The 15,000-nt window shown below is 48.1% G+C and overlaps 3 non-coding genes and 1 pseudogene across 3 annotated transcripts in view; all 4 read left to right on the forward strand.

Moving 5' to 3' along the window:
* LOC122069906 overlaps positions 1-41 on the forward strand; it is a 3,383-nt gene extending 3,342 nt beyond the window's left edge. The window contains exon 1 of the ribosomal RNA XR_006137595.1: positions 1-41. This exon is cut by the window's left edge and continues 3,342 nt beyond it. This is a non-coding gene — a ribosomal RNA (28S ribosomal RNA).
* A 9,071-nt stretch (positions 42-9,112) lies between these two features.
* Positions 9,113-9,268, forward strand: LOC122069894. The gene has a single exon (XR_006137587.1). It is a non-coding gene; the product is annotated as a 5.8S ribosomal RNA (ribosomal RNA).
* Positions 9,269-9,500: 232 nt separating this feature from the next.
* Positions 9,501-12,861, forward strand: LOC122069908. Its single transcript, XR_006137597.1, has one exon. It is a non-coding gene; the product is annotated as a 28S ribosomal RNA (ribosomal RNA).
* A 1,773-nt stretch (positions 12,862-14,634) lies between these two features.
* The window catches only part of LOC122069910, a 3,216-nt pseudogene continuing 2,850 nt past the window's right edge, over positions 14,635-15,000 (forward strand).

Genomic DNA, 15,000 nt, shown 5'->3' on the forward strand with positions numbered 1-15,000 from the left:
CACGATCCACTGAGATTCAGCCCCGTGTCGCATCGATTCGTCCCCCGGTCTTTTTCCCCTTTTCTTTCCCCCCAAATATTTCTAATTCTACCCCCACACCCTCCTGAGGCAAGGATTGTCCACGCGTAGCCCCAGGTATGCCCCCAAGTGTTAACTGACCCAACGATTGCCTGAGTATGGTTATGCGTGTTGCCCAAGTGAAGTGTGCCTATGCGTGTACATTGAGTGCCACTAAGTGTACATGTTGTCACGACCTACCCAAAATAGGCCCATGGACTTAGGCCATTGGGCTAAGTATGGTCCAAGTTCTAGAGTTTTCTACAAAGGTGTAGTAACTCTAGATAATTTTATTGTAGATAGTTCTAGAAGATATTAATAGGAGGTATTTTGGGAGAGATTTCTAGATTTCTCAACTAAGGAGGTGGGAAGCTTCTAGTTTCCTCCCCAACCGTTGGATGGAGGACATTCGTAAATATCTTAGCCATCCATTGTAACTTGGGGTAGGAGTTGCCTCATTTGGCAAAGGCACTCACCAAGGACCAACCAAGAGTGTTCAACCGAGCAAGTGAGTTCTCAAGCCTTGTACTCAAGAGCTCTCTAGTGCAATACAAGTTCATTCTTCTCAAACTCACTCTTGCGTTCACTTCTTCTCTTCCCAAGTCCCTTAAGGAGGGTGGTTAGGTTGACTTAGTGCTAGTGGAAGTGCTAAGAGCTTCAATTGTGAGGGAGGCAAGCTTGTGGGATAGGAGACAAGCAAGCTAAATCTGTGGAATAGAGACCAACACCTACACAAGTAAGCAAAGAAGGAGCAAAGGTAAGTTCATCGACTTTGGTGTTGCTATGGGGCCTCGTTTAGCTCGAGGGGAGCAAGTATTGACCGAGGCAAAGTGGGGAGGAGCTCAAAGGCCATGTGGAGCTCAGGGAGGAGCTTGATGGCCAGATGGGGAGCTCAAGGGGTCTTTACAAGGTGCTCTCAACACCATAGTAAGTAACCAAGAGGAGATGGTTGCCACCTTTAAGGCTTAAGTATGCAAAGGGGTTGAATAAGGTGGAAGCTCAATTTGGAGAAGAAGTATGGGAAGAGTTCGAGGGCAGTGGCGAGGGAAGCCACTACCTCTCATGACATGTCTAAAGGAGAGGCACTAAGGCACAAGCGTGATAAGAGGAATCGGTTCAAGCCTAGAGACAAGTGATTCCTATGTGATGAGCTACATTGGTTTAGGGATTGCCCCAGGAGGAAAGCTCTTAGTGCCTTATTGGAGGGAGAGGGCTAAGAGGAAAAGCCACCATGCAAGGGGTCCCCAATGCAACGTGGTGCCACCAGGGCCGAGATAGGGGTCAAGGCCCTTAACACTCAAAAGGGGTTTATGTCTGCAAAAGTGTGCATCAATGCGAAGCCCACACAGGCGAAGGTAGATACAGGAGCCACACACAACCTTGCCTTGACGAAGGAGGCAAAGGAACTCAGGCCAAGGGCGTCCTAAGGCTATCAACTCCAAAGAATTCCCCATAATATTGCTTGAGGGGTCGAGATGAACCTTGGGTCTAAAAGAGTTATCCAACACCATCTAAGGGCTAGGTGCTTTCTTACCCTTAGACCGGAGGGCAAGACAATGAGAATTTGGGAGCAAGCCATCCATGCCAAGAAGAGGAAGATGCAAACGAGAGAACGGAGACAACCAAACGACGTTGTAGGAGGCTCAAGTTATATGACAACAACAAGAACCCCAATAGGTGTTACTCCTTGTGAGAGGGAGGCTAATTTGGTTGCTAGTCCAATCATCTAGAGACACAAACTATCTCCTTACGTGGAGTATTTAGTCAAGTGGAAGGGGCAACCAGAGAGCGATACGAGATGGGAGACAACTGGCATGCTAGACAGCTCATGAATAAAAGTATCACAAGGAGGTTGTGATGAGGGCATCACAGATTTTGGTGGGGGAGAGTGTCATGACCTGCCCAACATAGTTCCATGGGCCTAGCTCACTAAGCCCATGGACTTAGGCCATTGGGCTAAGTAAGGTCCAAGTTCTAGAGTTTTCTACAAAGGTGAAGTAACAATAGATATTTTATTATAGATATTTGTAGAAGATATTCATAGCAGATATTTTGGGAGAGATTTCTAGAGCTCCACTAAGGAGGTAGGAAGCTTCTAGTTTCCTCCCTAACCGTTGGATGGAGGACATTTGTAAATATCTTAGCCATCCATTGTAATTGGGGTAGGTGTTGCCTCATTTGGCAAAGATACTCACCAAGGACCAACTAAGAGTGTTCAACCAAGCAAGTGAGTTCTCAAGCCTTGTACTCAAGAGTTCTCTAGTGCAATACAAGTTCATTCTTCTCAAACTCACTCTTGTGTTCACTTCTTCTCTTCCCAAGTCCTTTAAGAAGGGTGGTTAGGCTAACTTAGTGCAAGTGGAAGTGCTAACTGCCGGCACGGTTGCTTAGAAAGGTCTAAAGCCGTGACAATGTGCTCTTGAATGGCCCAAGTGTGTGCCTACGCGTGCCCCCATGTGTTGACTCCATGTGCCCATGTGTGCACATTGAATGGCCGCACAACACCCCAAGTGTTGACTATATGTGCACATTGAATGGCCCAAGTGTTGCCTAACTGTTCCCATGCATGCCCACAACTGTTGCCTAAGTGTGCACCAAAGTGTGCCTGTGCGTGCTCTTGAATGCCCCAAGTGTCGCCTTAAGTATGCCTATACGTGTCCCCATGTGTTGAATAAGTGTGTCTACGCGTGCACCCAAGTGTAGCCCAATTGTTGCCGAATTGTGCTCTTGAATGCCCCAAAGGTTGCCTAAGTGTGCTCTTGAATGCCGCAAGTGTGCACATATACGTGCCCATGACTATGCCTACGCATGCCCCCCTAAGTGTGCCTAAGTGCATATGAAGGCAGTGCACAAGGCAGCAGTACCACACGCACGGCCGCACAAGGTGCATGCATGGTGGCAGGCTACTGCGCACTTGGCCGCAATCAAGGCCTTACTGCACGGACGATGTTGCACGCACGGGTGCAAGTATGGCAATGCTACCCCACACAAGGTTGCAGGCCATAGCACGCATGACTACTGGCATGGATGCACATGTCGCGTGCATGATGGCAGGTTGTCTTGCACACTGCTGCACTATCGACCGCGCAAGGTTGCGGGCATGGCCGCACATGCTGTGCCCCTGGCTGCCCTACCACTCGCAAGGTTGCGTGCATTGCCAGACGTGCCGCGCACGCGGTTGCAGGCACGACTGCACCACCACGAGCAAGGTTCCGTTGCGTGGTCGCATATGCATAGCACATGGCTGCACTACCACGTGCAAGTTCGCGAGCATGGCCTCCCATGTGGCGATCTTGATGGCTGGCATGGCCACACATGCTATGGGTATTTCAGCACATGGCACGAGCAAGGTTGCAGGCATTGCTGCACTTCTTTGCCCACGTCTGTAGTCCACCATGCACATCGCCGCACACACATGGGTGTTGCCATGGTCCCCATGGCCCATGCAACGGTGGCTCCTTTGCTGCCTTCGGTTGCACACAAGGCACCAACTGCTACACACGTCAAGGCCTTACCCGCACAACATTGTTTGGGTCTTTAAATCATGTTGTGCAAAACATCCCTTTGGGTTAGAAAAGCCTTGCAATTGGCTATTTGGCACTCAAAGTACAATCATTTTCACTTAAACCTCGCATTTCCATTTTTTTGTTATTTTTTGTAATGTTTCAATCATAAAATATTAAAAAATATCAAAATAAGTTGGAATGGTCCAATATCTTTTCAGAACATTCTATCAACCTTTGGAAGACATCCGAAATTTAGTTTTCAGAAAAATACATTAAAATAAAATTTTCATAGTTTTTTGAATTTAATATTTTTTTAATATTAAAAAATTAATAAAATAAATAGATATTTATCAAAAAATATGATTTTTATATGAAAATAATAAATGGATTTTCCTTAATTTTATACCAAGTTTCATTTGATTTGGATATTTGAAGCTCAAAAAATAGTCCGGTATATTTTTTAGGTGGGGTCAGGTCTCCTTCTGGAAAGGGGCAAAGAGCATAAGAGCTACCTTAAGGGAGGGGGGTGCCACTCTCCCCGGGTGGTTTCTGAGGGGCTGTATAGTGGGGTAGCAGACAATGAGCAGGCATGGTAGGCAAACCCAAAAGACCCATGGCATGGGAAAAAAAGTGAAATAGCACGTCGATTTCAATGAGTTGGCCTTGGTGTGCGTCGAGGCCTGCCACTGCATGCGGCTCGATGCGCATGGTTGCCTGCCTTGCGTGCCTTGACCCCATAGCCACTGTCACATGTGCCAGTCACGGCACAGCATACCAAACGAAGGTGCACGTCCTTGCTAATGGTCAGCCCTTCTGTCGCACAACGCCGCCCCCCCTTCTGTCGCATAACATTGCCTGCCACCGTGGGCTACTAGGCGCACATGGCTACCTACCATGCGTTGCCACACCCCTACTTCTGCTGCCACATGTGTCCATCGATGCACAGCATGCCCAACGAAGGCATGGTGTGTGAAAACTTGTACAAGGCGCGTCCATCCCGACGGTCATCCCCTCTGCTACACACAGTTGCCTGCCATTGTGTGCTGCTGGGTGCACATGGCCGCCTGCCTTGTGTTGTTGTGCCTCCACATCTTCAGCAACATGCGTCTGTCATCGTACAGTATTCCCAAGAGTGTCATGGCATGTGCAAAACACCCACACGGAATGTCGATTTTGAAGATTTGGCCCTTGGTGTGCGTTGCGCCTGCCATGGCATGCTACCTAGCCCTCATGGTTGCCTACTATATACTGCTATGCCTCAATAGTTGTTGCCTCCTACGCTCATAGCTGCAGAGAAAGCCCAACAAAGGCTTGGCATGTATGTGAAAACAAGTACATGGCTCGTCTGTCCAGATGGTCAGCCCATCTGCCGCACACCACTACATGCACCCGTGTGCGGCTGGGTGTGCATGGCTCCCTACCTTCCACTGCCATGCCCCCACAGTTGCTGTTACATGTGTTCGTAGCTGCACAGCATTTGAAAACAAGTAAATGGCCAATACATCCCAATGTTCATCCCCTCTGTCACACACTGATGCCTGCCACCTTGGGTTGTTGGGTGCGCAAGGGTTCTTGCCTTGTGCTGCCGTGCCCCCACAGCTATTGCCAAATGTGCCCGTAGTCGCATGGCATACCCAAGATTGGCCTAGCATGTGAAAATCACCATCAAGGCGTGTTGGTTCCGACGACTGCCTTTGATGTATGTTGTGGCTTGCCATGGCGTGCTACTGGGCATGCATGGTTCCCTGCATAGCTGCTGCCACATATGCCGATAGCCACATGACATTCCCAAGAGTTGCATAGCATGTGAAGGACAGCAACACGGCATGATGGTCCAGATGATTAGCCTCTTGTTTTGCACCTTGGCCGGCCAATGCGTGCTGGTGGGTTTGTATGGCTGCCTGCACACTGCACCTACACCCTCACCGTAGCCTACTACCACTTTTGCTAGTTTTTTTACAGCATGCCCAAGAGAGTTATGGCATGTGAAAAACGTGGAAATGACACGTTGGTCCCCTTGATTAATCCCATCTAGGCACCGTGGTAGTTTGACGTGCTTTGCTTCCTACCATGTGCAGTTGTGTTAGTACCACTTTTTGCGAGTGTGGCCATAGTCACGCATTTCCTCCCCTCTTTGCTCTTTGGCTTGTCGTCATATGTAGGTCATGGTGCAAGGGGTGGGCTGCTGTCTACATTGACAGGCCCAATAAATGGGTTCCACGGAATCATTGGTCAAGTCAGTGTGCACAATAAATAATTGTTTGGTCCCCCCCATCCCATTATTATTTTTTTTTAAATTACATTATCATGGGTTTGTTGCTTGCAAGGGTTTTTTCTTGGTCGATTTTTTGGCCTATGCTATTTGGAGAAGTGCGTTTCTAAGTCGTGCCTAGGTGTGGAGGTGTTTGCATGCCATTTTGCGGCCAATGTTATTATATGACATTAACGTGGGTCTCTAGAGAACATAGGTTGCAAGCTTGCAGGTGGAGGTAGATCATGAGTCCCTCCCCCCCTCCTTTCTTTTTAAAAAAAATTCCATTCTCGTGGGTATGTTGCTTGCAAGAGTTGTGTCACGCTCAGTTTTGTGGCCTTTCCTATTTGAAGGAATGCATTTCTAAGTCGCGCCTAGGTGCGGAGGTGTTTGCATGCCTCCTACTGGAAGTGTTATAATACGACATTCATGTGGGTCTCTGATGAACATAGGTTGCAAGCTTGCAAATGGAGAAAAATCACATGTCCCTTGCCCCCTACCCTTGTTCTTTTAAAAAATATGCATTATCATGGGTTTGTTGCTTGCGAGAGCTTTCTCATACTCGGTCTTGTGGCATTTGCTATTTGGCGAATCGCGTTTCTAAGTCACACCTAGGTGGGGAGGTGTTTACATGTCTCCTGCCGCAAGTGTTATAATACGACATTAACGTGGGTCTTCGGAGAACTTAGGTTGCAAGCTTGTAGGTGGAGATAGATCTCGAGTCCCTCGACCCTTGTTGATTGTTGAGATTTTCATGCTTAGTGGGGCTATTGATTTTTCTTCTACCAAATCGTTATTACGTTGTAGTAGGTTTGGTGGTGGATTGTGTCGGTAGTGGACGCAATGCATGTGAGTGGCTATTGTTTTTCTTGTGGTTATGGGCTCTTTGCTTGTGTATTGAACTACTATGCACAGATACCTCTATGGGTTGCGATGGGCCAAAAGTGTCTTTGTCAAGAGCATGAAAATGGTTCCTGTGTTCCTTACCTAGTTGGATGGAAAGAAGCTTCCCCTTAACTCTCATTTCGTCCCTCTTGCCTGCCCTTGTGGTTGCTGTGAGGTGGCTTGGCATACAATGCATATGTCCACTTTCTCTGTATCAGTGGTGCATGTGCACTGTTTGTGCTCTAGGATGCGGGACATTTTGTGGGGCAAGTTGGATGTGTGTGTGTGTCCTCTTGAATCCTTTGGTTGGGACTTGTTGCATAAGAACGATAGATCGCCATTAATGTATGGAGTAGCATCACCCAATGCACAATTGGGGATGTGGTTCATGTAGTGCTTTTGCATCGAGAAGGAAAGTTACCTGGTTGATCCTGCCAGTAGTCATATGCTTGTCTCATAGATTAAGCCATGCATGTGTAAGTATGAACTAATTCAGATAGTGAAACTACGAATGGCTTATTAAATCAGTTATAGTTTGTTTGATGGTATTTGCTACTCGGATAACCGTAGTAATTCTAGAGCTAATACGTGCACTGAACCCCGACTTTTGGAAGGGATGCGTTTATTAGATAAAAGGTCAGCGTCGGCTCTGCCTGTTGCTCTGATGATTCATGATAACTCGATGGATCGCATGGCCTTTGTGCCGACGACGCATCATTCAAATTTATGCCCTATCAACTTTTGAGGGTAGGATAGTGGCCTACTATGGTTGTAACGGGTGACGGAGAATTAGGGTTTGATTCTGGAGAGGAAGCCTGAGAAACGGCTACCACATCCAAGGAATGCAGCAGGCGCGCAAATTACCCAATCCTAACACGGGGAGGTAGTGACAATAAATAACAATACCGGGCTCTTCGAGAATGGTAATTGGAATGAGTACGATCTAAATCCCTTAACGAGGATCCATATGAGGGCAAGTCTGGTGCTAGCAGCCATGGTAATTCCAGTTCCAATAGCGTATATTTAAGTTGTTGCAATTAAAAAGCTCGTAGTTGGACTTTGGGATGGGTTGATCGGTCCACCTCACGGTGTGTACTGATCATCTCGTCCCTTTTATTGGTGATGCACTCCCAGCCTTAATTGCCGGGTTATGCCTCCGACACTGTTACTTTGAAAAAATTAGAGTGTTGAAAGCAAGCCTATGCTTTGGATACATTAGCATGGGATAACATCATAGGATTTCGGTCCTATTACGTTGGCCTTCGGGATCGGAGCGATGATTAACAGGGACAGTCAAGGGCAATCGTATTTCATAGTCAGAAGTGAAATTCTTGGATTTATGAAAGACGAACCACTGCGAAAGCATTTGCCAAGGATATTTTCATTAATCAAGAATGAAAGTTGGGAGATTGAAGATGATCAGATACTATCCTAGTCTCAACCATAAACCTTACGAGAAATCAAAATTTTGGGTTCCAGGGGGAGTATGGTTGCAAGGCTGAAACTTAAAGGAATTGACGGAAGGGCACCACCAGGAGTGGAGCCTGCGGCTTAATTTGACTCAACTCGGGGAAACTTACCAGGTCCAGACATAGTAAGGATTGACAAACTGAGAGCTCTTTCTTGATTCTATGGGTGGTGGTGCATGGCCGTTCTTAGTTGGTGGAGCGATTTGTCTGGTTAATTTCGTTAACGAACGAGACCTCAGCCTGCTAACTAGCTATGTGGAGGTGACCCTCCACGGCCAACTTCTTAGAGGGACTATGGCCGTTTAGGCCATGAAAGTTTGAGGCAATAACAAGTATGTGATGCCCTTAGATGTTGTGGGTCGCATGCACTACAGTGATGTATTCAACGAGTCTATAGCCTTGGCCGACGAGCCCGGGTAATCTTTAGAAATTTCATCATGATGGGGATAGATCATTGTAATTGTTGGTCTTCAACAAGGAAATCCTAGTAAGTGCGGGTCATCAGCTCGCGTTGACTATGTCCCTGCCCTTTGTACACTCCGCCCATCGATCCTACTAATTGAATGGTCCGGTGAAGTATTCGGATCGCGGCAATGTGGGTGGTTCACCTCCGTTGACGTCGCAAGAAGTCCACTGAAACATATCATTTAGAGGAAGGAGAAGTCGTAACAAGGTTTCTATAGGGGAACTTGTGAAAGGATCATTGTCGATACCAGCCCAGCAAGACCTGTGAACATGTTGTATTACGCCATCAAGGTAGGGCGTGGGAGCGTGAGCTCCTTCCTTCCCGACCCTTGTAAAAGGTTGGCCTGCAATCCTTCGTAGCATTCAACACAAACATAACCACCGGCACAGTCGGTGCCAAGGAACTCACAACGGAAAGGACATGACATCATTGTGCCTTTGGTGTGGTGTGGTCATTCTAGAACCGAATCTATCTTAACGACTCTCGGCAATGGATATCTCAGCTCTTGCATCAATGAAGAACATAGCAAAATGCGATACTTGATGTGAATTGCAGAATCCCGTGAACCATCGAGTCTTTGAACGCAAGTTGCACCCTAGGACATCGGGCTGAGGGCACGCCTGCCTGGGCATCACGCGTCATGTTGCCCCACCTCCTTTGCCCCTTGTGGTGGTGGTACGGAGCGAAGATTGGCCCCCCGTGTCTCTGCTTGAGGTGCGATCGTCCCAAAGTCAAGGGCCCTTGTGTGGCAAGTGTCACGATGAGTGGTGGTTTGAGCCACTTTGCCATTGTTTGGACATCATGTGCGTGTTCTGCTCCCATTGGGCTCTGGTGACCCTAATTTCCGTTCGATGGCATTTCAACTGCGACCCTAGGTCAGGCGGGGTGACCCACTGAGTTTAAGCATATCAATAAGCAGAGGACAAGAAACTTACGAGGATTCCCTTAGTAACAGCGAGCGAACCGGGAAGAGCCCAACTTGAGAATCAGGCGGTTTAGTCATTCAAATTGTAGTCTTTAGAAGCATCCTCAGCGGCGGACCAGAGAGGGTGAAATCCCCATCATGTCCGTACCCTGTTGCACTACGAGGAGCTATCAGCGAGTCGGGTTGTTTGGGAATACAGCCCCAATTGGGCGGTAAATTCCATCCAAGGCTAAATATGGGTGAGAGAACGGTAGCGAACAAGTACCGCGAGGGAAAGATGAAAAGGACTTTGAAAATAGAGTCAAAGAGTGCTTGAAATTGTTAGGAGGGAAGAGGATGGGGGCCGGCGATGCGTCTCGATCGGATGCGGAACAGTTAATAGCCGATCTATCGCTCGACTCGGGGCGTGGACCGATGTGGATTGCGGCGGCGTCCCAAGCCCGAGTTGTCACGTTATGCCTGAGGAGATGTCGTCGCCACAATCATGGTAGGTAGCATGCACCTCGATGGCATGCCTATTGGCAACTGCATGCTTCGGGCATCAGCCTGTCGAGCTCCCCCTTCGACCAGTCTTGAAACACGGACCAAGGAGTCTGACATGCGTGCAAGTAAAACCTGTAAGGCGTAAGGAAGCTGACTGGTGGGATCCCTTGTGGGTTGCACCATCGACCGACCTTGATCTACTGTGAAGGGTTCGAGTGAGAGCATACCTATCGAAACCCGAAAGATGGTGAACTATGCCTGAGCGGGTTGAAGCCAGAGGAAACTCTGGTGGAGGCCCACAGCGATACTGATGTGCAAATCGTTCATTTGACTTGGGTATAGGGGAGAAAGACTAATCAAACCAAATAGTAGCTGGTTCCCTCTGAAGTTTCCCTTAGGATAGCTGGAGCCCGCGGGCGAGTTTTATCGGGTAAATCCAATGATTAGAGGCATCAGAGGCGCAACACCCTCGACCTATTCTCAAAATTTAAATAGGTAGGATGGAGTGGCTGCTTCGTTGAGCCGCTCCATGGAATTGAGAGCTCCAAGTGGGCCATTTTTGGTAAGAAGAACTGGTGATGAGGGATGAACCGGAAGTCAGGTTACAGTGTTGGATTGCACACTAACCTAGAACCCACAAAGGGTGTTTTTCGATTAAGACAGCAAGACGGTGGTCATGGAAGTCAAAATTCTCTAAGGAGTGTGTAACAACTCACCTGCCGAATCAACTAGCCCCAAAAATAGATAGCATTGATGCGCGCAACCTGTACCCGGCCATCGAGGCAACTGCCAGGAGTTGATGAGTAGGACACGGTGGTTGCCGTAAAACCTGGGGCGTGAGCCTGGGCGGAGCAGCCGTCGGTGCAGATCTTGGTGGTAGTAGAAAATATTCAAATGAGAACTTTGAAGGCCAAAGAGGGGAAAGGTTCCATGTGAACCACACTTGCACATGGGTTAGTCGATCCTAAGGGACGGGAGAAGCCCATCAGAGGGTGTGTACACGTGCATGCTCCTAAAGGGAATAGGATTAAAATTCTCGAACCGGGACATGGCGGTTGACGGCAACGTTAGGAAGTCTGGAGACGTTGGCGGGGGCCTCGGTAAGAGTTATCTTTTCTATTTAACAACCTGCCCACCCTGAAAATGGCTCAGTCAGAGGTAGGGTCCAGTGGCTCGAAGAGCACTACACGTCACGTGATGTCCGGTGTGCCCCCGGTGGCCCTTGAAAATTTGGAGGACCAAGTACTGACCACGCCCGGTTGTACTCATAACCGCAGCAGGTCTCCAAGGTGAATAGCCTCTGGTTAATGGAACAATATGGGCAAGGGAAGTCAAAAAAATGGATCTGTAACCTCGGGAAAAGGATTGGCTCTGAGGGCTAGGCAAAAGGGTCCCAGTCCCGAACCCATCGGCTGTCGGTGGACTGCTCGAGCTATTTTCGCAGTGAGAGCTGGTAGCCACAAGCCGATCTGGGGACGGACTGGGAATGGCCCCCTCAGGGGCCTTCCCCAGGCATCGAACAATCGACTCAGAACTGGTACGGATAAGGGGAATCTGACTGTTTAATTAAAACAAAGCATTACGATGGTCCCTACGGATGCTCACGCAATATGATTTATGCCCAACGCTCTGAATGTCAAAGTGAAGAAATTCAACCAAGCGTGGGTAAAAGGCGAGAGTAACTATGACTCTCTTAAGGTAGCCAAATGCCTCGTCATCTAATTAGTGACGCGTATGAATGGATTAACGAGATTCCCACTGTCCCTGTCCACTATCCAGGGAAACCACAACTAAGGGAATGGGCTTGGTAGAATCAACGGGGAAAGAAAACCTTGTTGAGCTTGACTCTAGTCCGACTTTGTCAAATGACTTGAGAGGTGTAGGATAAGTGGGAGCTGGAAATGGCACAAGTGAAATACCACTACTTTTAATGTTATTTTACTTACTCCGTGAGTCAGAGGCAGGGCTCTGCCCCTCCTTTTGGACCCAAGGCCCGCCTTGGCGGGGCGATCAGGGCAGAGGACATTGTCAGGTGGGGAGTTTGGTTGGGGCGGCACATTTGTTAAAAGATAACGCAGGTGTCCTAAGATGAGCTTAACGAGAACAGAAATCTCGTGTGGAACAAAAGGGTAAAAGCTCGTTTGATTCTGACTTCCAGCATGAATACGAACGGTGAAAGCGTGGCCAATCGATCCTTTAGACCTTCAGAATTTGAAGCTAGAGGTGTCAGAAAAGTTACCACAGGGATAACTGGCTTGGGGCAGCCAAGCGTTCATAGCGACATTACTTTTCGATCCTTCGATGTCGGATCTTCCTATCATTGCGAAGCAGAATTCACCAAGTGTTGGATTGTTCACCCACCAATAGGGAACGTGAGCTGGGTTTAGACCGTCGTGAGACAGGTTAGTTTTACCCTACTGATGACAGTGTCGTGATAGTAATTCAACCAAGTACGAGAGAAACTGTTGATTCACACAATTGGTCATCGCGCTTGGTTGAAAAGCCAGTGGCGTGAAGCTGCCATGTGCCGGATTATGACTGAACCCCTCTAAGTCAGAATCCAAGCTAAAGAAGCGATGCCTCAACCCGTCGCCCATTTTTCGACCTACAGTAGGGGCCCTCCGGCCCCAGAGGCACATGTCATTGGCTAAGCCCCCGCAGTGGACGTGTTGTGTGGGCTGCCTTGAAGCATAATTCCTGTCGGGCGATGGGTAGAATCCTTTGCATATGACTTAAATACACGACGAATTATTGTAAGTTGTAGAGTGGCCTTGCTGCCCCGATCCACTAAGATTCAACCCCGTGTCGCATCGATTTATCCCCCCGTCTTTTTCTCCTTTTCTTTCCCCCTAAATATTTTTAATTCTACCCCCACACCCTCCTAAGGCTAGGATTGTCCACGCGTGGCCCCAAGTATGCCCCTAAGTGTTAACTGCCCCTAAGTGTTGCCCAAGTGAAGTGTGCCTATACATGCATATTGAGTGCCACTAAGTGTACACGTTGTTATGACCTACCCAACATAGGCCTTTGGACTTAGGCCATTGGGCTAAGTAAGGTCCAAATTCTAGAGTTTTCTACGAAGGTGTAGTAACTATAGATAATTTTATTGTAGATATTTCTAGAAGATATTTATAGGATATATTTTGGGAGAGATTTCTAGAGTTTTCCACTAAGGAGGTGGGAAGCGTCTAGTTTCCTCCCCAACCATTGGATGGAGGACGTTTGTAAATATCTTAGCCATCCATTGTAACTTGGGGTGCCTACAAATAGGTGTTGCCTCATTTGGCAAAGACACTCACCAAGGACCAACCAAGAGAGTTTAACCGAGCAAGTGAGTTCTCAAGCCTTGTACTCAAGAGCTCTCTAGTGCAATACAAGTTCATTCTTCTCAAACTCACTCTTGTGTTCACTTCTTCTCTTCCCTAGTCCCTTAAGGAGGGTGGTTAGGCTGACTTAGTGCTAGTTGGAGTGCTAAGAGTCGGCATGGTTTTTTAGAAAGGTCTAAGGCCGTGATAGTTGTTGTATCAGAGCTTCGGTTATGAGAGAGCAAAGCTTGTGGGGTAGGAGACAGGCGAGCTAAAATTGTGGAATAGAGACCAACACCTACACAAGTAAGCAAAGAAGAACCGAAGGCAAGTCCGTCGACTTTGGCGTCGCTATGGGGCCTCGCTTAGCTCAAGGGGAGAAAGTATTGGCCAAGGCAAAGTGGGGAGGAGCTCAAAGGCCATGTGGAGCTCAGGGAGGAGCTTGATGGCCAGATGGGGGAGCACAAGGGGTCCCTACAAGGTGCTCTCAACACCATAGTAAGTAACCGAGAGGAGATGGTTGCCACGTTCAAGGCTCAAGTATGCAAAGGGGTTGGATAAGCTGGAAGCTCGTATTAGAGAAGAAGTATGGGAAGAGCAGGAGGACAGCGGCGAGGGAAGCCACTACCTCTCATGACATGTCTAAAGGAGAGGCACTAAGGCACAAGCGTGATAAGGGGAATCGGTTCAAGCCTAGAGACAAGTGATTCCTATGTGATGAGCTATATAGGTTTAGGGATTGCCCTAGGAGGAAATCTCTTAGTGCCCTATTGGAGGAAGAGGGCCAAGAGGAAAAGCCACCATGCATGGGGTCCCCAATGCAGCATGGTGCCACCAGGGTTGAGATAGGGGCCAAGGTCCTTAACTCTCAAAAGGGGTTGATGTGTGCATCAATGGGAAGCCCACAAAGGCAAAGGTAGATGCAGGAGCCGCATACAACTTTGCCTTGATGGAGGAGGTAAAGGAACTCGGGCCAAAGGCCTCCTAAGGCTATCAACTCCAAAGAATTCCCCATACATAATGTTGCTCGAGGGGTCGAGATGAACCTTGGGACGAAAGGAGTTCTCCAACACCATCCAGGGGCTAGGTGATTACTTGCCCTTAGACGGGAAGGCAAGACAAGGAGAATTTGGGAGCAAGCCATCCATGCCAAGAAGAGGAAGATGCAAATGAGAGAACGGAGACAACCAAATGACGTTGTAGGAGGCTCAAGTTATGTGACTACAACAAGAACCCCAATAGGCATTACTTCTTGCGAGAGGGAGGCTAATTTGGTTGCCGATCCACTCATCCAAAGACACAAACTATCTCCTTACGTGGAGTATTTAGTCAAGTGGAAGGGGCGACCAGAGAGCAAGACGAGATGGGAGACAACTGGCATGCTGAGACGGCTCGTGAATAAAAGTACCACAAGAAGGTTGTGATGAGGGCATCACAGATTTAGGTGGGGGAGAGTGTCACGACCTACCCAACATAGGCCCATGAGCCTAGCTCACCAAGCCCATAGACTTAGGCCATTGGGCTAATTAAGGTCCAAGTTCTAGAGTTTTCTACAAAGGTGTAGTAACAATAGATATTTTATTGTAGATATTTGTAGAAGATATTCATAGGAGATATTTTGGGTGAGATTTCTAGAGCTCCACTAACCGGGTT

Source organism: Macadamia integrifolia, unplaced genomic scaffold (genome assembly GCF_013358625.1).
Source record: "Macadamia integrifolia cultivar HAES 741 unplaced genomic scaffold, SCU_Mint_v3 scaffold759, whole genome shotgun sequence".
In the NCBI taxonomy this organism is placed as follows: domain Eukaryota; kingdom Viridiplantae; phylum Streptophyta; class Magnoliopsida; order Proteales; family Proteaceae; genus Macadamia; species Macadamia integrifolia.